Source organism: Chiroxiphia lanceolata, chromosome 21, assembly GCF_009829145.1.
Source record: "Chiroxiphia lanceolata isolate bChiLan1 chromosome 21, bChiLan1.pri, whole genome shotgun sequence".
Taxonomy (NCBI): Eukaryota; Metazoa; Chordata; class Aves; order Passeriformes; family Pipridae; genus Chiroxiphia; species Chiroxiphia lanceolata.
Window position 1 is genome coordinate 11,184,265 of NC_045657.1, and position 20,652 is coordinate 11,204,916.

A 20,652-nucleotide genomic window follows, 5' to 3' on the forward strand; every position below is an offset into this window, starting at 1 on the left:
AAGAGAATAGTCCCTCGGTGCCTGGCCTGTGGGGTCTCATGTGCTGGAGACTGCATGGGATTTTCCTAACTTGCATGTCAGCAAGGATCTAGTGGTGCAGCAGGGGGAATCCAGAGTGAACTACTGGATATGACCCTTAAATTCATCCATCAAACTGCTGCCATGGCAGGATAAGTGAAACAACAGATCCTGAGCAAGGAAAGATCACTGTATGCAGAGGAATTAAGCGGTCCATAAATGAACCCCAGATTCACAGTGCAAGGTGCTGCTGCCCACAGCTGTTTGGTTTAGGTTGAATTAAGCTTTTCCCTCCCTTCGGAGTTGACTGGAGGCTCCTGTAGGCTGGGGGGCAGAAGGAACCCACCCCCAAACTGCTGGGGACTGTTTTTACAGGGGCTGTGTCTTATCTCTTAATGCCTCAATTTCTCTGCCTTGATCCTTTCTGAACACCCTTCACAGAGGACTTGACCCCTCCTTCCACTGCCCCGGGTAACCTCAACCTTGGACAGACGGTTATCGTGGGAGGACCTCCCCCAGACTCAGGTCTCTGTCTCATGGGAGACTCTGCCTCCCTCTCAGCCTCTCATCGTGGAAACCCTTCCTGCTGCTCTCCCTCCCGTGCAGCCCCAAACAGGCAGATGGTTTTTGTGTTGCAGCTGTCGGCTGCAGCTGCATTGCAGAGCCCTGGATGGCAGCTCTGCCCTCATCCTCCTCCCTCAGCACTGTGCCCAGCCTGCCTCTGCCCCTTCCTCAGTGCCACCACTCCACAGGTGACAGCTCACTGCCAGGGGTGGCAGGATGGGTTGGGGTCTTCACCTTCACACCAGGAGTTTTCACACCAGCTCTGCCTGCACGGGGGACTTGGACAGCAAAAATATTCTCTTTATTTCTCAGTGGGTGAAGTCTTCACCCAGCCTTCAGGTTTAATCTTTGGGGGATTCTGGGTGCTTCAGGTCTCTTGCATTCGTGTCCCTCAGTAGTAACCACAGCAACACAGGAGTATGGCCCCTAGGGGAAAACTTGCTGCTCCTCCTGGCTCTTGGAGCACATGCTCAGGGTTTGCCTTCCCAAGCATCTAAAATGTTCCTGGGGTGATAACACCACAATAAGAAGATAACAAGGGAAGAGCAGTGCCAATGAAATGGACCTTCCCTCCATGCTGGGCAGAAAGCAGGTTTGGAAACACTCGATGAGAGATGTGCATGGACATGCATCTCCTGATGTGGGATGGATTGTTCCTGGTCACACAGGAGAGAAGGCATCTGCCTGGAAGTCTCATTTTCACACACCCACTGTCTGAGTTTTCAATTCAAACCCTGCCCCAAACAGGCATCTACTTTCCTGTCCGCTTTTGGCTATCACTTTTTGCTTCGCCCCCTGCCCCCCTTTGAAGCATTTTTCTGGATGACAGTGTTGAGGCAGGAATAGCTGAGGTTCCTTGGTTCCTGAAATGCCTGCCTGGTGCTGGACTGCTCTGCCAGCCACCAGTCCCACATCCACAGTCCTGCCTGCTGGCTCAGCCTGGTCACTCACTGCCTGTAGGGAGCCCAAACTGTCTAGATCCCTGTTCCAGGATGAAGCCAGGGGTTGAGGTTTAGCCTGTTGGTCCTTTCCAAGCCACTTTTCTTGGAAATCCAGGTCATAAGAAACATGCAAATGTTTTCCAGCCTCCTACTTTCCCCTGTTAATCTCAGGCTTGCAGCAGCAGACAGTCCCTATCTCTGCCCATCCTCTGTTTCCTGGGCTGTCCGAGAGCCTCTCCTTTGGGAAGAGCCACCGAGCACCATTTTCTGTGTGTTTGGTGAGCATGTGAGAGACACCAGTGCTGGTTCTGCCCACTGCCAGCTCGGTTGCAGGACGGCTGTGCTCTGAACACTGTGTCCAATGTGCTCTGATTTCAGTGGGATTCCAGCTCGTGGTGGTTCACATGGAGTAGCTCAGCTCCCGGGCTCAGCCCCGCACAGCTCCCTGCCAGAGAGCTCAGTTCTGCAGAGATGAGCCAACTCCACACACCAGTGGGGCTGATATCGCTGCAACTGATCTTGGCCCCAGCCGTGGGAGAAACGAGTCTTGGCAGAGAGCTGGCCTTTGCTGCTCGCTTTTCCTCCTGCCTGCTGACCCTCTCCCAGAGAAACTGGCTCCCTACACCGGGTAGCTTCTGGGGCTAATGACAAACCCTGACAAACCCTCTGGTCACCACTACAACCTGTTCCTTCTGATCACTGTCATTGGAGCTCCCCCAAGCCCCAGACTCATCCGTCACCTTTCCAGAGATGCCCAAGTCTATGAATGAGCCAGGGCAGAAGTTCGAGCTCTTTTTGGGAGGGAGCTGGAGATGCCACCTCCTGCATCTGAGCTCTTGCCTTGTCAGACCTTGCAGTGAATGACCAGTTCCTCTCAGAGGAACTGTGCCCGGGCTGATCTAACTCTTCTGCCTGCAGCCAGGAGGGTGTGAAGGAAGTAAGTGAGGAAGGCTTGTCCCAGCTTAGAGGTGAGAGCTTCCTCCTCCTGTCTTTGGGGCTGGGAGGTTTTCAGTATGAGCTGTTGGTCTCCTCCACCCCACAGGGTTTTGGCTCTGCAGAGGCACTGGACAGACAAGGTGAACTCAGCTCTTCAAGGAGGTTTTCTCTGCTGGAGCCTCCCCAGGTGAAGGGATCAGAGGTGGCTCAGGCCATGATGTGGAGAGTTGTGCTGTGGGTGTGGAGCTGGCCCTGACACAGCAGGGTGGTGGAAATATGGACATGAGATGGAGTATTCAAAAAACATGTGGATGTGGTACTTGAGGACATGGTTTAGTGGTGGACATAGTAGTGGTGCTAGGTTGATGGTTGGACTTGATGATCTTAAAGACCTTTTTCAGCTTTAATGATTCCTTAATTTTGTGAGGAGGCACTCCTCTGACCAGTGCCTCTGAGATCCCTGCTCAGAAGCTGTGATCAGGTTACTGAGAGGAAAACTGGAGAGGAATCCATGTGGTCTCTTGAGGACTGAGCCTGTGTTAACCCTTAGAGGTGACTGAGAGAACCTGCGTTCATAGGCTGGCTGTGCTGGCTCTACTCTCTCTTCCCCTTTTCCAGGTTAGGAATGGGAGAGACTCGGAGCCTTGCCATGGCCCCAGCTCATTTGCCAAGAGTGGAAATTCCTCTGATGCTCTCTGAACTACACTTAGATGTCATTATCAGAAATAAAAGAGCCATGAGAGCCATGGTGATGCACAGGGCAGAGCCCTGCCTATGCTGCCACCCTGGGTCTCAAGCAGGTGGGAACATCTCTGGAGACAGCTCCCACAGCAAGGACACGTGGGGTAAGGGACTGAGTTTGGAGGTGACACGTTTGCAGCAATGGAAAAACTCATGGCTGGAAAAATCCCTTAATTGGTGGAAAGTTGGATCAAGTGGATTAAAAATGAGAATGCTAGCATGCCAGATAAGCCATTCTTTTCCTGACCATTCAAGTTTGCACTGAACAGAGTAGGAAAAGCAGTTTACAGGTGGAGATGTATAAATATTCCAAACTTGACCTGTGAGACAGGCTTCACTGACAGCCTGGGCCTCGCTTCACTGCCCACCACCACACTGCTGCCAGCAGTGCCTGCTCCAGCAAGGATGAGCCTTAGGATATTGGGGTAGGTTTCTTCTCTCAAGTAACAAGCAATAAGGACAAGTCAAAACAGCCTTCAGTTGTGCCAGGGGAGATTTAAATTGGATATTAGGGAAAGTTTCTTCACTGAAAAGGTTGTTCAACACTGCCACAGGCTGTCCAGGGTGGTGGTGGAGTCTCCATCCCTGGAGGGATTTAAAAGCCATGTAGATGTGGCACTTGGGGCGATGGTTTAGTGGTGCCTTGGCAGTGCTGGGAGAACAGTTGGCGTTGATGGTCCTAGAGGGCCTTTCCAACCTTAATGGTTTTGTGATTCTGTGTTGCACTGGCAACCTGATGATGAGACTCTGGATGTCTGATGGCAAGCAACTCACCCCACCTTGAGTTGGCGGGCATCACTCCTTCTCTGAAATGACTGAAATCTGCCTGGGCCACTGTGGGAGCTGCGGGCACAGGGCACAGTTCACTGAGGGCTTGGCCTCTGCACTGCAGCCACTGCCCACGAGTGTTGGAGTAGTCAGATCTGCTTCTGTTCCCATGCTGCTGTTGGAGTTGTCTCAGGGCAGGTCAGAAGGTCCAAGGCTGTGATTTGCAAGAAGCCCAATGGCTTGACATGTTGTTGTCAGTGGGAGGGCGATGCCCAAGCCGAGATGTGAGGAAAATAAACAGGGCCAAGTTGAGAGGGAAAAGCCAGATGGGCATCCAAGACACCCAGCCCTCATCCTGGGGCTGCATCCAGCAACTGTTACCTATGATTAAGAGTCTGTATCAATCTTGATGTCATGAAAGTCACCCAGACCATGAAATCCCCATGTTTGGTGTGGAAATATGGCATTTGATGCATTTTTGTTTGAAATGCGTTAAATTTGCGTTAGAGGGGCCACGGGACAGGTTTGGGTCCATGGGCCAGGAGGAACTATGCTGTCTCACTCCCTGGTGGAGCAGGGCATAAGGTTCCAGCAGTTCCTGACAGCTCATCCATGACAAACTCCAAAAATCACAGAGATGTTTGCCACGGTTGGGCTGTGAAATCAGCCTCCTCTCTAGGAATGAGAAGCCTCCGTAGCTGCAGTCCAGAGCTACCGGCTGGCTGCGGCTTCCCTTCCAGAGAGCAGCTCCCAGCAGGGCCAGGCAAGAGGGAAGCAGGCAGGGAAGCAGGCAGGGAGGCAGGAAGAAAGGCAGGGAGGCAGGCAGGACTGCCCAGCCAGAGGGATGCCATGCATGCCAGAGGGATGGGAAAGCAAAGTGAAAACAGAGGTTGCAGTGATTTGTCTCCCCACTCTGTGCACATGCATCTGTGTGTTAGGAAGGGGGTTTGGACACTCGAGGCCTTCCATTCACAGGATCTGTGCAGGGCAGGCTGTAAAGCCACTCTTTGGGTGAGACACTCTGCTGGCAAGTGCAATGTGTTTTAGCAGCCAGATGGCCCTAGGGATGTCCCCAACCGTTCCAGGCGTCCCTTGGGATCCCTCGTGCACCTGCAGCCAGGGGGAAGCGGTGAAGCCTGTGCTGCTGCTGGTGGCTGTGTCAGGGCTCACGGTCTGCCCCGTGTTTCCAACAGCTCAGCAGCTCTGAGATCACAAACGTGCTGATTGATAACTCTCTGGAGTGCCTTTTCCCTTCCTTTTCACATCATATCCCAAAAGCAGCTCTCCCTTTGGCAGTTCCCACTTGTGGAGAGAAGATGGGGGCTTTGGTCCCAAGAAGGGGCAGGTCCAAGAGGCCAGCAGTGGCTCCCTGCCTGAGCATGGGGCCTGGCAGCCCTTGTTTGTGCGAGGTAAAGTTCTCACGCTCTAAATATACAATCTGTGATAAGGGAAGGGAAAAAGCCCAGCATGGAAATATTCCTTCTGTAAGAGAAATAATTTGCTGCTGCTAAAAATATATGTTCATATTTTTCCTGCTTTGCTCTGCAGCTTGATGGGAGAGAGTGCACGCAGTCTGCCCTCAAGGGACGCGGTTCCCCGGCACAGACCCCGGGCTGCGCGTCCGCTGGAGACGGAGGGATCGCGGGGGGGAAGGAGGGGATGGGGCTCCTCTGCTTCGCCCTGGTTTATCATCCCCATCTCTTTCTCAGGGCAGTAAAACTGTGATACAGCGTTACCCTTAAGGTCGTAGGATGTAACCTCTAAGCAGGTGCTGACAGTGGGAAAGGAAAGTGATCCTTGGCGTTCCCAGAGCAGCTGGGAGCCCGTTCCCAGCCCCGGCTGCACACAGAGGCAGGAACGGCTTTGTTCAAGGGAGACGCATGTTTGGAGCGGTGGGATATGTGTAATCCCTTCCTGTCTCATCTGCAAGAGTTCTGGGCCTGGTGCTTCCTCCTCTGATTGCTGTTCCCGGGACCCTGGGTCCCCGTTCCCAAGCACTTCTGTGCCCGCGGGCGAGCAGAGCCTGGCTGAGCCAAGTGGAGCAGCCAGATCTGCCAGGAGCAGCCCCGGCCCGGAGACAGAGCCTGCCTGGGGTCCCTTCCCTACCTGGGATCCCTGCCCTGCCTGAGAAACCTGCCTGCCCTGCCCAGGGTCCCTGCCCTGCCCGGGGTGCCTGCCTCATGCTGCGATACCAAGTGAGGAATGGATGAGGTTTGCCACTGCCACCATCTCAGCTGACTTGAAGCTGGTTAGGACCATCTCTGTGAAGCATTCCTGTTAGAAACAGGTGGAATCTTCGGCATTTTATGGCAGATCTGTCCCTGGAACATGGTAGGTGGACACTGTGTCTGCAGGTTGTGTCTCTTATCTTGAGAATCACAGAATCACAGAATGGTTTGGGTTGGAAGGGACCTTTAAAGGCCAGCTCGTTCCACCTCCCTGCCATGGGCAGGGACATCTTCCACTAGACCACGTTGCCCCAAGCCCTGTCCAATCCGGCCTTGAACGTTTCCAGGGACAGAGCAGCCACAGCTTCTCTGGGCAACCTGTGCCAGGGCCTCACCATGCTCAAAGTAAAATCTTCTTCCTTACAGGTAATCTGAATCAGCCCTCCTTCAGTTTAAAACTGTTAGCCAAGAACGTTACCCAGAATATGGTCAAGGAGGTGGTCAGTATGGTAAAAGATGTTTTTTGCTGCAGCAGAGCCATCAGCAATTAAAACTGTAAACCCCAGCAGACCTTACTACAGTTTTTTTAAATCATATATAGCCTTGGTGTTGCTTTTTTTGATTCTCAAAGAACTCCTGCCACATCTGGGAAAAAACATGCATCCCCTGACCAGTATTGAGGAAAAAACTTCTTCATGGAGAGGATTGTCAAGCCCTGGAACAGGCTGCTAAGGGTCACTAGTGGAGTCACAGTCCTCAGAGATGGATGTATGGATATGGCACTTGGGGACATGAGTTAGTAGTGGGCTTGGCAGTGCTGGGGGAGCTGTTGAACTTGATGATTTTAGATGTTTTTTCCAATCTTAATGATCCCATGATTCTGTGTCCCCATAGCTCCCTGCCCGCCCCCAGCTGCGAGGGCTGTGGGGAGGGACAGCACCGTGCATGGGCACTGTGGGGCAGCAAGCAGAAGAGCTTGGAGAGGAGATGCACGTCCGTGAGGTGTGGGCTGGATGCTCTGCCACTGTGACTGGAGCTGCAGCGTCAGCAGTGTGAGTTTAGTGCAGGTTATGGACTGGAAGAAATGCAAAACACCAACCCCAGAGCAGAGCCAGTGCCAAGCTGTTCCCAGTGCAGCTCCGTGTGGAGTTCAGGGATGGTTCTGTTGAGGACAGTTCCCCTGTTGGATCTGTGTGAGCTGTGCTGGCCAGGTGAGTCAGAGCCTGGTATCGCCCTTAGCAGGGAGCTGCAGGTTTCCTCCCGGCCTGGGACTGTGCACTCGCTACCCGCGGGCTGCCTGCTGTCCACCCTGGCACCGTGTCAGGAATGTCTGTGCTGGGCAGGGCGGGGGGATCGCCGTCCAAAGAAAGGGAAAAGCTGCCTCCTTGTTTTTCCTGCTCCAGCCCCTCTCCCGTTTCAATTGCTGGGAAAGGCAGGGTCCAGCCCGGCTCAAGGTTGTGTCCTTCTGCTGCTGGCCCTGGGCCAGCGAGCGTGAGAGTGAGCAAGGCACAATAATACGGATGTCAAACACAGGATCCCTTCCCTGCAGGCCCAGGCAGGCGTGCAGGAGCACTGGGAGGGATTAGCAGAGCAGGACTAGCAGTCAGGCTAAAGCATGGCAAAGCTGGTAAATAGGTTTTTTTTCCCCAGGTATTCTTCAAAAAAAAAGAGCCTCCTGCCTCTACCTGGATGGATTCTGGTGTGCAGTTCTGTCCCATCAGTAATTCTGCTGCTCACTGGGTTGGGGTGAATTTGGATGATTTTGCAGAGCCTGGGCACAGCTTGCTTGAAACCAAGGACCCAGGAGGGGTGACTGGGGCTTCTGCTTAGCCCTTGATTTCAGCAACCAAACACTGTCAATGGCCCATCTCCTGCTCCAATCCTCAGGTCTAGGAAGTGTGTATATGTATATATATATGTGTATGTGTCTGTGTGTATAATACTGGAATATTTGGGATTGCTAAATAAAGACAGTGGGCTAGGTGGGGAGAAGAGATTGCTCAGAGATTTCCTTCCAAGCTCTATTAGATTGTCACCTCGGTGTAAGCTCACTCATGGGGTTATTTCTCACCTACCTCAGCTGAACAGGAGGGTCACAGTTGCGCACTGTCATCCTCTTGCTAAAGGAGAAATGTTGAGATGTCAACCCTCAGCCATGGCAGCAGCAGTGACAGTGTGGTGGGACACAGACAGCCCAGCCCCATACCCACGTGCAGGGTCAGGGAGCTGCAAATGTGTGGAAAATACAAACATTTCTGCCAGGCTTAAAGGCCCTGGGGGTGCTGGTTGCAGCAGCTGAACACAAGCCCAGGTGTGTCCAGGTGGCCAAGAAGGCCAGTGGTATCTGGCCTGTACCAGCCATGGTATGGCAGCAGGGCCAGGGCAGGGACCATCCCCTGTGCTGGGCACTGCTGAGCCCCCTCAAATCCTGCCTTCAGTTCTGGGTCCCTCACTGCAAGAAAGACACTGAGGGGCCGGAGCGTGTCCAGAGAAGGGAACGGAGCAGGGTCTGGAGCAGCAGGAGAGGCTGAGGGAGCTGGGGGGGGCTCAGCCTGGAGAAAAGGAGGTTTAAGGGGGACCTTCTGGCTCTGCAAATCCCTGACAGGAGGGGGAAGCGGCGGGGGGGGGGGGGATCCGGCTCTGCTCCCAGGGAACAAGGGGCAGGACAAGAGGAAATAACTTCAAGTTGTGCCGGGGATAGCTTCAAGTTGTGCCAGGGGAGATTTAGATTGGATATTGGACAAAGTTTCTTCACAGAAAAGATGGTCAGGCATTGAAATAGGCTGCCCAGGGTGGAGTCACTATCCCTGGAAATGTTTAAAAAAACATGTGGATGTGGCAATCGGGTTCATGGTTTAGTGGTGGACTTGGCAATGCTGAGTCACTGGTTGGACTTGTGATCTCAGAGAGCTTTTCCAACCTTAATGATTCCATGATTCCATGATGTTCGGCAGAGAATTGCAGAAGAAACTTTTTCTGACAGCTGAATGCATTTTTTTTCTTTAATCACTGTTTGCTTCCCTGCCTCCCCTCTCCTGCCAAGTGTGAGATCATATGGGTGGTGGTGCCCTCATGGATGGTAACCCACTGCGCTGCAGAGAGCACATGAGCCTGCAGGGAGTGGTGGGAAATGGGGGATATGACACATCCAGGTTGACAGGAGCAGCTGTGCCAGAGGCAGTCCTGGTGTTCTGAGCCCTGCTTTACCTCATGCTGCTCCTGAGGGTTATGCCTTTGGGGGAAGGTCCTGGCAGGTCTTGAGTGGGCGCTCGCAGCCATGCCCAGGGGCTGCTGTGCCCAGACAGTCCAAGGAGGCAGCACTGCCCTTGTTTTTGCCAGAGGAGATGATGAGCTAGGACCCATCGACCCATGGTCAGTGTCTGCTAAGCCACCATGACTTGTGGGGCAGTCCCATCTCATTTGCTCCTTGAAGGGATTCTCAGACCAGTGGGTCGCCAAAGACTCTGGTGATGTCGGTCTGGCTGCACTGCCAGTTCCCACAGTGCCATCTCACATGTCTCACTTCACCCTGCTGTGATGGAGCCGCTGCAGCCAGTGTGTGGGGTCTGAACCCAGAGCCACAGCCACACACAGTTGGCATGTCCATCCTCCCTCCATGCGAGTATCTCAGTGCCATGTGGGCAGGATTCCAGCTGCAGCACCGTCACACTGTGGAGCAGCCCCAAGTACAACAACTTGGACTCCAGGAGCAGAGACCAGGCGATGCGTGGGGTCACCTCTGCTGCCCTAATCCTGGGACCAGGTAGAGCAGGGTTAATGCCACCAAAGTGTCTCTGTGCAATGGCCCTTTTATCTGACGCAGTCCAGCGTGTTTCCTGGTGGAGTGGTTTGCATCCGGTCGATGAGGCTGCTTGGCAGTGGAGCAGAGAGGAAGGCTGGAAGTAAACACAGGCACTCTTGGATCAGTAGCTGGGAAAAGCAGTGAGAAGCTGCATGGGATTGCCGTCTCCAAAACCTCCTTGTTTCCTTGCCTTGCAGACAAACGGCTTCCTGCCAGGGTCAGCACACACTGAGGCACTGCGGCAGCGCTGTCCTGGCCTGTTCTCCCAGCGTGGCTCAGCATAGCAGGGCTGCCAGCACCGGCTGCAGCGGGCACTCTGCCTCCCGTGGGCATTTCCAGCCACTTGCGTGGATCAGGGACTTGAAGTGGTTTTGAGCTTTGTGAGGTTTGAGCTTGGTGAGCTCCACAAAATCACGGGCTGTATTAACTGAAAGTGTTGATCCACACTGGAGCAGCAACAGCCGTGTCCATCGGGACGGGGCAGGGGCAGGGATAGCTGCTGTGTTGGACACCTGCCATCAAGTCCTCTCATACCTTCAGGCTCTTCCACCTTGGATGTGCGGCTGCTCCTGCTGGGGGAATGGTTGGAGATTTTCATTGCTGAAGACTCCTAATTTCTATACTTTCACCTTTCTCCTTTGAACTAGAGTCTGGTTTGAGCATGTCCTGGGGTTTCCTAGAATGAATGAAAGAAACATTAGGAAGAAGTTCTTCCCTGTGAGGGTGGTGAGGCCCTGGCACAGGTTGCCCAGAGTAGCTGTGGCTGCCCCATCCCTGGATGTGTTCAAGGCCAGGTTGGATGGGGCTTTGGGGCTCTGAGCAAGCTGGTCTAGTAGAAGGCATCCCTGCCCATGGCAAGGGGTGGAACGAGATGATCTTTAGGGTCCCTTCCAAACCAAACCAGACTGTGATTCTATGAAACCTGTCTCTAGGTCCCTACCTCTCTGGAGTCAGGTGGGAAAACATCATTTTGAGCAACTCAGAACTCAGTCCTGTAAAGGCCTTTCCTGGCCTTTCCCCCTGAAAAAAGGGGGAAAGAAGAATAAAGAGAGAGGTTTTGAGGCTCATCTTATTTGTCTCTGTGTTGATGATATATCTAGTGTTCAGCTACAGAAATTAATAATTCATCCCATGGAGCTGTAGCTGAGGCTTGGGGTCTGGACATGGCTCCTAGCTTCACTCTGCTCTGGGCAGAGAAGGAAAGTAGAAATACATGGAGTTTCTTATGGAGACATGGAATAAAGGAGCCTATTTCCTGAGCCTGAGCTTCCCTCTGTAAGGTCAGTAATCACAAAATGCACCAATCTAGAGGGTAGTGGGATCCCAGTCACAGTGTCTTCCACATAATGGGCTTGTTCTGAGTCTCTGGAGCTGTGACTTCACTGGTTTGCAGTGTGGTCACTCTGGCCACGTGGACGAACGGATGGACAGACAAATGGATGGCAGCTGCTATACTGGCATGAGCTCATCTCACATTTCCACCGGGGCCTCCTTTGGATTTCATATCTCCATGCAGAAGGGCAGTTGGCTGATTTCATGTTCCCACTCTCTCAGCTCTTCTCAGTTCTTTACATTCATGGACTTTCCTGGATTTTCCCAGACTCTGACCTGCTACTTTCCCTTTTCTTACACCCCATTTCTGTTTCATCCAACCCCTGAATGTATGAACAGCCAGTTCACATTTTAGCATGAATGTGCTGGCATCCTGGAGACAAAGGTGCTGCACTCACCTGAGCTATTGCAGAGCACTGCAGGTGCCAAAGGCTGTCCCGATGGTCACCGACATTGGCCATCAGTGGCATCAGAGTCTCTGGCACATAAGCCAAGAAGACTGTTTGAAAACCATGCCCCATGTGGGTAATGTGCTGGCTGCTGAGCTGAGCACTCTCTCTCCAGTTGTCACTCAAAGAATCACAGAATTACAGGCTGGTTTGGGTTGGAAGGGACCTCAAAGTCCATCTCATTCCACACCCTGCCATGGGCAGGGACACCTTCCACTAGACCAGGTTGCTCCAAGCCCCATCCAACCTGACCTTGAACACTCCCAAAGATGGGGCATTCTATGGTTCTTTTATGTTTTTTAGACAAAATCAAATGTGTCTTGCTCCCTCACATCTTACCAGCTGGATGCTGGTACCTCTTGCCCTGCTCTGATCTGTGCCAAGCAGGATCCTCTCACCTTGTTACTGACTCCGAGTTCTTCAGTCAGGCTGGCGGATGCCCAAGAAGCCTTTGCTCAAACACACAAACCGAGAGCCACAAGTAGAAAAGCTTTCTCTCCTTAAACATCAAGACTTCTGTGTTTATTTAGAAAGAGTGAAAGTCCTCCCAAGCCTGAGCTGTGCTCAAGTCTGTCTCTTCCCCTTCTTCCTCCAAGGCCCATGTAGTCCCAGCCGAATGGATGTTCACAGGAGATCTTGCCAGGCTCATGGATCAAAATAAAATATTTGGAGACTTAGGTTTTTCATGAGCCTGTTCCCTGACTCTGTTTGTAGGAAGAGCCAAGTCCCTGGGCTGAGCAGCGTCCTCCGTGTTGGAACACGCACACACTTGCCTGTGAATTTGCATGTCTGAGTCCTTACTCACCCCTCGGAGAGGCACAGCACCGCCTGGGAACAGGACAGGGATGGGCAGCCTGCGATTTAGGCGAGCAACGTGACAGTGTGTATCTGCATGTTTGGGTGAAAGGAGGATGATGTGCTTCCTTTGATGGGAAAATGAGTGTCCAAGCCTCTTTCAGTCTGTGCACTCATTTTCCTGCCTTGCCATGGATCCCTGTCTCTGTGCACCGGTGCTGGAAGAGCCTGCTGGCCAGAAAAGAGTTCTTGATAGGAGCAGTGAAGAGAGCTGGAAGCTTCCCACGGCAGTGCCAGGGGAATCTTCAGCACTTCAAGCTTCTCTGCCTCCTTTCACAGTCCTGTTGGTGGGAACTGGGGGAGGTCCAAGGCAGCACAGCTGGGCTGAGCAGTGTCAGCCAGTGCCCCGTTGCTCTGCCAAGTCTTGGCAGCGGGGACTGAACTTTCTCTCTTGGCTGAGTGCTTGGCTGGCTAGTGCAGCTCAGGCCGCGGTAACCTCTGGTGTCACTTGAGCCCTTGGAGGCTCTCAGGCTTCTTTCTTGCCACTGGTTAATGATCTCTCTCCATGCTGAGAAAGATAACCAGTTTCCTATAGCTGCTTGTAGAAATAGAGAAACTGAAGCACGTGAAGTTCAGGCAATGGCTTTGAGCCCTGTAAGGTGCCAGGGAGACTGTGTGTGTCTCTTGGCTGCCCTTAGACCCAAGTTATTTAGTCAGTGTGTGACTTTTACTTCTTTGTATAAACATCACTGTGTCTATAACATGTCATCAGGCTCCAGTTATTCCCTGAGCTTGTGTCTGACTTCTTCTGAGGAATCTAATTCTGTTTTTCTGTCCAACATGGGCATAGCCCAAAGGCCCTGGGACTTTGTGAATGGAGGGATTTTGCTGCCTACAAGATGCAGCGTGAGGTTCTAACTAGGAGGAAATGTCAGTAGGGAGCAGCCTCTGTGCGAACATCCCAAGCCCCTAAGTTGCTTTGGGAGTTTTGCTTGGATTTCTTCATCCCTCAGCATCTTACAGAGAAGGGTGTTGCTCTGGTCCCATGAAAGCATGGAGGGGGCGTGGCCACCTGCATCCCACTGGTGTTTAGCTCCTCTGCTGATAGGTGTGGGGAAGTTCTCTGTTAACTCCATTTGCCAGGTGCAGAGTTGCAGGAGCTTGAGCCTGTGTTTGGGGTTTCTTCTTCCATTAGGGTAGTGAAGGGAATTGTATGGAGAAAGAGGGATGTCCTCAAGGCATGCACGGAGGGGAGGGCAGACAGGTATTAACTGTGGCTGTTAAATTCTCTCCCTGGAGAATATCCCTCCGATGTAGTTTGCCTGTTGTAGGATCACAGGGGAAGCCATACGAGGAGCAGCTGGGATCACTTGATTTGTTCAGCATGGGGAAGGGGAGACTGAGGGGAGACCTCACCATGGTTTGCAGCTTCAGACCTGAGGGAACAGCATTAAGCTGTGTCAGGGCAGGGTTAAGTTGGATCTCAGGAAAAGGTTCCTCGCCCAGAGGGTGGTTGGGCACTGAACAGGCTCCCCAAGGCAGTGGGCACAGCACCAAGGCTGACAGAACTCCAGGAATGTTTGGACAACATTTCAGGGACAGGGTGGTATTGTTGGGGTGTCCTGGGCAGGGGCAGGGGTTGGCTTGATGATCCTTGTGGGTCCCTTCCAGCCTAGGATATTCTGTGATTTTATGAGCTGTAGTGTGTCCAGGCTGCACAGCCCCTTGACTGGTAGTCAGGTGATCAATCCACGGACACAGGACTTGTTGGTCTGGACGAGCCCTCCCAGCCAGTGTGGCTGTGCCTGTGGAGCACCGTGGTGGCTCGGAGGAGTGGCAGACGTGGGTGGATTGCTGTGGTGTGACGAGAGGTCAGTGTGAGGCTGAGAGGGGAACTCAGCAGTGCTGAGCACGCCATGGGCAGCTCTGGTTGAACAGATGTCAGAGGGGGTCTTTCCTCATGCTCCGAGGGCTGGCATTGCCCCAGCACCCTACATGCTCATGGGATGTGTACCCCATGGTGGGGACGAGCCCTTAGGAAGGGAGATCCCTCCAGCGCTGCATCTCACTGTCCTGCTCTTGGCCACAGAGGGGGTTTGTAAACTTTCCCTCTTCCCCCAGCAGCAGTTACCAAGGGGCCATCTGGAGCCTCCTGTCGAGGTGTCCCTCAGTCCTGCCATGAGCAGAGGCTGTCATGTGTGAGGTGGGGGTGGAGAACCAACTTTCTGGTTTCCCTGACTTTGTATAGGAGGAAGTAAGAGAGACTCGAAATCTCTGATTATCTTCCAAGGGGACTCCCATCCCCTCCAAGGTATGTCTCAACTTCCCAGCCAAGACTGGAGCCATTCCAAGAGCTGCAATGTTTCTCATCCTCTTTTGAAGCACTTTCCTTTGCTCCTCTCCAGTAAAAAGCCTTCTCAGGTAGCAAAGCCCCGAGCCTGGTGCCCGAGCAGCCTGTGGCTGGAGCACACAGCCAACTGAGGCTCCTGTGTCTCTTCCCACTGGAGGGGGGACCTGTCCTAGGAAAGGTGCTCCAGAGGAGTGACTTTATGCAGAAGTATAGGTTTGGAGTCCTGCTCCCAGGAGATTTGCTCCCTGCTTGGGGAGACACAGGTATCCACGAGCTGGTGTGTGGGCAGGACCTTCTGGCAGGCTCGGAAAGCCTTTGGTGGTGACTGGGGCACTCTTCCTGCAGGGAGGAATGCTGGCACAGAGCTGTTTCCCAGGGCAAGTTCCTAGGGTTTCCCTCCTCCCGCCTACCTCTTTCCTCCAATTTTGTGGATATTTGTGGGTTTGCACTGCAGGCACTCCGTGCCGCATGGCTCGTGGAGCCTCAGCCTGCTTTGGAGAGGGGCTGAAATGAAAGATCTAAAAATAATAGCGATGATTATCGAGTTCCGTGGGATTCCAAGAATCCGCCCTGGTTCCTGGAGCTGCACAAGACCAGCTGGGATGGACACAAGCACCGGCCCAAGTTGCTCCTCTGATAGCCAGGTGTGGGATGGAGGGCTTTTAGCTGATGAGCAGGTTTTGTGGCTCACCGTTCCCTCTGCCGGGACATCTCTGCCCACCTGCCAGGTCCGAGGTGGGATTAAGCCTCTCCTGCAAAGGCTCCCACTCCCCTGGCATGACACGAACAGAATGACCATGGCCTTGCAGCCAGGAAGGCTGTGAGTCACCAGCAGTTCCCTCCTGCTGACAGCAGGACCTGGCTGCTTCCCATGATGGCGAGGCAGGATTTGGAGAGTCTGCAAGGACAAGGAACGGACTCCGGGGCTGGTGGGTGGGAGAAGATGCTGCTGAGGGAGATCTGGCAGTCCACAGCCAAGAGAAAGAAAAACAGTACTAAAAAGGAATTTTTGAAATTTTTGTAAAGCGAGCAAGTCTGAAAGTATGGCAAAATCCAACCTTGCCAAGGTTATTAAAGGAAATAGCAAAGGATAGGTTGCGCAACTCTTGGAAACTGTCCAGATGTATAAATGAAAGGGGAAGCAGGAAAGGAGAAGTGGGGCTTGTATGTGCTGAGGATGGGACAGAGACATAGGATAATCTATGTATAGTCCCCAAAAAAACCTGTGAAAACTTTGCCCAGGTTTTTGGTGGCACTGAGGACAAAGGGGAGAGAGACAGAGTGCTGAACGCATGGGAATGGGAAGTGCCACAACCAACATGGACTCAGCGGGCAAGGATCTTTGAGCATGGAAACAGGTAGGAGCAGCTAGCTTCTCCTGCAGGAATGAGAGAGGGCTCACAAAAAGCTGAAGTCATGGAAGAAGGGTTTGTAATAAATCTGTCAAAGCACAGGGGTTGGGTCGTTTGGCTGGAGAACAGCAAACAAGGCCTATGGACTGGAGCAGGGAGAAGGTGTTCTTGGCACGTAAGTATCTGTTATTCTGAATCTGTGAGTATGCAAAGCTTCAGAATAAAGATTAAAACAGAGAATAATTAAGAACCTGGAAAATGGATAAGATGAGATACGGATTTTCTGAAAGTAAATGATGCCAGAGTAGATAAAAAACCTGAACTTCTCGACAAAGCAGACAAGATACATCTAAGTTGTCTGGTCTGCAGTAAAGGGGAATATTAAATCCATTAGGAGAGGAAAGTGCTAGGCTGTGAGGACTGTGCTTGGATGGGTTGCTCAAAAATTGGCCTTGGAAATGATGATGTTTTACATTTTTAGTGGCCTTGACACAAAATATAGAAATTGCTAATGAAATTTGATGATTACTTGTAATTGGTAATCATCATCAAAACAAAGGAGTTGGGGGAAATTACACACAAAGAACGGGATGCCCTTCAGGATAGAAACACAAGCAATATGATGGAGTCCAGGAGAGATATTTGGGAGGATGTGCAGATGGATTTCTGCTCCCACAGACTGTTGGTGTGGAGCCAACAGTCACTCAGAGTCCAACAAATCCAGCAACACGAGAGACACCCCCAGAGCATGAGTCAGACCTGGGGTCAGTGGAACCGGGCAGAGGGAAGAGACGAGGGGAAACTGTGCTGCCTGTTCCTGTGTGATGTGTGGCTGCGTTGGGAGCCCACGGTGGTGTGATCATGTAGAAAGCAAACGTGGGGCAGAGGCCCCATTTTTGGCTGTGGAATGTTGTGACAGGGCTGTCTGTGTCCCCCAATGTCCTGAGAGTGTTTGTTCGTGCAAGCTGTGAAGGACTCACTCTTCCATTTCCCTTCTCTCCTCTCCATCTCGCAGGATGTGATGTCATGGGATGACCTGACTCACTTTAACTCATCACTGCTGCTGCTAAAGATCCTGCTCCTCTGCAGCTCTCCCTGGTGTGTTTTGCTGAGCCTGAGCAGTCCTGAGGCTCTTTTGACCAGCCAGGGAGCCAGTTCAGTGCTCTGCAATGGCAGAAAACAAACCTGACAAAAAAAAGAAAAAAGAGGAGGACCTCTTTCCATGTTTGCAAGGGGAATGGCTCCTGTGGGATCTGAGGTTGTGGCAGGACCAGTCCAAGAGTGTGAGCAGGCACTAGGAAGGGGTTCAGGGAAGGGGAGCTCCTGAGATGTCCCTTCTTGGCAGCAGGGAGCTTTGAAGCTGACTCTGCTATACCATGAAGCTGTACCCCAAGCATCAGTGCCCAGTGAGTGTCCCAGACAGGTTCCTGGGCTGGAAGGGTCTTTGCTCTGATTTATCCCTGTGCCATGAGAGTGACCAGTTCTGGTCCCAAACAGTGAGGTGGGAGCTGCAGGGAAATCTGTAGGCAGATCAGGGAAATTAAGATGCTGTCATACCAGAGGAGACCTTGGGGTGTGGGCTATGGAGAGGAGCTGGCTGTGAGGGGCTCTTCCTGTGCTCATTGCCTGCAAGGGGCACAGGGAAGGGAGGAGAGACTGAAGGTGAGCCAACAGTGCACAGGGGTGGAGGTGCAAAGAACCATGAATGAAGCCAGGCTGGAAATTAGAAGGAGACTCTAAATCCCCCAGAAAACACACCGTGTTGCTGTGCAAAAAAAATCCACCTCAGCTCCTGCTGAGACCAGGGGACAGGGCAGTGTGGGAGCAAAGCCCAGCCTGGGTAACATAGTCCCTTCAACCCCACACTCAGGGCTCCTCATGTGTGTGATCTCCTGTCACCAAGGTTTTCTTTTGCCTTTGCCAGGGCCACCTGCTCCTACTCCCAGGGCTGCACCCCTCAAGGTGTCCTCACTGTGCTCCACACACCCATATGAGCACCAGGCTTTGTCCCTGTGTCCTGCTGTACAGTTATCTCTCCTGGCTACACTATGCTGCAGAGAGTGAGTAAAACTCAGCCTTAAAAAAATCCCTCCTGGCTGTTAGTTCTGCTGTTTGTCCAACCTTTTTGCATCATTTGTTGGGTGCAACCTGTGCCAGCGTCACCTGGCACTGGCAGAGGGTGACAGAAAAAAATGATGATTTGAGCACATCCCTTTGGTTTTTTTTAATAATCCCATGATACAGTATTTTGTATTGCAACACAAAGGATCACCTGAGGCAGTAGAATGGTGAGAAAATAAGCCTATTAAAATGTTCAAGCTTACTTAACTCTCCGACAACATCAGAGTATAACTAGACAGTTTTTAGCCAAGTCTCTGAGTCATCTTGTCCTGCACAACTGTTACTGCTCAGCTCAAATGTTCTGTAATTGCTGGGGGAGAACCGCTCCAGCCCAACACCGTTGTCCTGCCCAAAGCAGTGAAGGATGGGTTCCTGGTCAGCATCTGAAATAAAATAAAACTTAAACCCCTTGAATAGCTGCGATGGGAACCCATCAGGAAACGAAGCTGATGATTCTTCTGTCTGTGTGAAGTTTTTTTAAAAGAAACATTGATGATTATTTTATGTAAATCAAATGAGCTCTCAGCATTTGCTGGATCATCTCCTATCTCAGGTACTGGCATAAAGCCTCCAGCCTTCCCTTGGAAAACGCTGGGAAAGTGGCCCATTCATCGTCTGCCACTGTCAAGTGTTTTTTCAGCCTGCTCCTTATTAAGCAGCCTGGTATCAAGGGGATAATTGCTCGTTGGAATTGATCCCAGAAGAAAATCATTCACTTCTTTCTTATCAGGTCCTTTCTTGCAGGGCGAGATACCCACAAGACTTATCTCCCTCTCCAGTGCTAGCCTCTAATTACTATTTAAATAGCTCATTAGAAAACCTTCATTAACGTGTAATGGTTGAAGCTGGAAAGAACGGAAGGCTGGTGCTGCGGCGAAGCGCTGCCCACACTCTGCCCGGGGGGCTGGAGGGGAGCTCCGCTCGTTCCCCCCCGGCCCGTCCGCACACGCACCAGAGCCGGGGATGTCACTTGTCCTGCTGCCAGCCTGCCTGCTCGGCTTGCATCACCGCGTGGCTCCAGCCCTGCTGGAAGCCTCCCAGGAACTGAGAGCTCTGTGTCCAGCCCATTTCCATGCCTAGCACAGGATTTCAGCAGCTGGAGGCACTGCAAAGCTGTGATTGCAGCCCGGAGAAAATTGGAGACCAGAGCGATCCTGTTTTAAAGCAAAAAAAAAAACCTCATACATGGGAAAAGGTTTTATATGAATGTATTCACTGGAGAAATGTTCACAAGTGAGAGCCTGAAGTTTTCTTGTGTCCCCAGAGCATGGTCAGCATTAGCCCAGATCCCCCCTAACCTTGCCCCAGTCCTGGCCAGACTGCGGCTGATCTCTCTGGCTGTTAAATATCAGGGAAGGAATGGATAGGCAAGCTCCGTCCTTCCCTGTGTCCTGGCTCCCTGACAGTTTCAGCCCCAGAGGAGTCACTTCTTGGCATTAATCTTTCATTGGGTTTTTCAGCAGGAAAACCACAAATGTTTAATAAAACAGATTGCCCGGAGCATGCCAGGCAGCGCCGGGCAAAGGTGCGGGTCTGCCCTTGGGGCTAGTGGTTCTGCTCAGCACAAGTGGGCCCTGTAAATATTTTCTTGACATTTAGGAAGTCTAGAGAAGTGTTTAGTATTTCTCTGTCAGTGCGATGAAGGGAGGAGATGTCCAGGACTCCCGTCCCTACCTCAACAGTTCCTTACGGAGAAGAGTGGAGGGTTTGAGCTGGTTTGAGTTAGGAAAACAAGCAGCTGCAGCTGGTTTGGGTTGCTCCCCCTTCCTTCTGCTATTGCTATTTGGGGTGACAGCGCTGGCTGTGATTTGTTCAGCTCCTGTGCTGGCTGCAGAGCTGCACATGGAGCTGCAGAAGAGGAGGTCCTGCCCTGGGGAGCAAGCATGGCTCAGGACATCCTTTGGACACACCTGGGCTGACATCCAGTCAGGCACCCGACCGTGAAAAAAGCATGTCCTCTGGGGATGGATTGAAACCCAAAGCAGAGCCAAGGGTGTTCATGGTTACAGGCACCGTCAGCTTTACAAGCTGGGGAGTCCTTGTGTCCCTCAATCCCTCTGCACTCAGTAACACACTTGGTTTTTGCTTCCACTTCATGAATCTTGTGGAGTTACTGAAAAACTCTGAAATATAAAACTCTACAAAGCATGGCAATGTGCCCACTGACCTCTCGTCACTTCAGCACCTGGGAGGTGCAGTCCACAGGCAGCTGCAGCCATGTAAGGGCTCTCGGAATCAGGGGGCTCAAGAAGCAGCCAGCTGCAAGGATGCACCTACAGCCATCCCAAAAGTCTTGGTTGGGAAGTGTAGGATGA

The 20,652-nt window shown here is 52.3% G+C and overlaps 1 protein-coding gene and 1 long non-coding RNA gene across 2 annotated transcripts in view; both read left to right on the forward strand.

Moving 5' to 3' along the window:
• The window catches only part of EXD3 (exonuclease 3'-5' domain containing 3), a 301,394-nt gene that overhangs the window by 205,919 nt on the left and 74,823 nt on the right, over positions 1 to 20,652 (forward strand).
• Positions 1,839 to 20,221, forward strand: LOC116797035. Its single transcript, XR_004360559.1, has 4 exons — positions 1,839 to 1,849; positions 8,107 to 8,109; positions 11,940 to 11,944; positions 19,972 to 20,221. It is a non-coding gene; the product is annotated as an uncharacterized LOC116797035 (long non-coding RNA).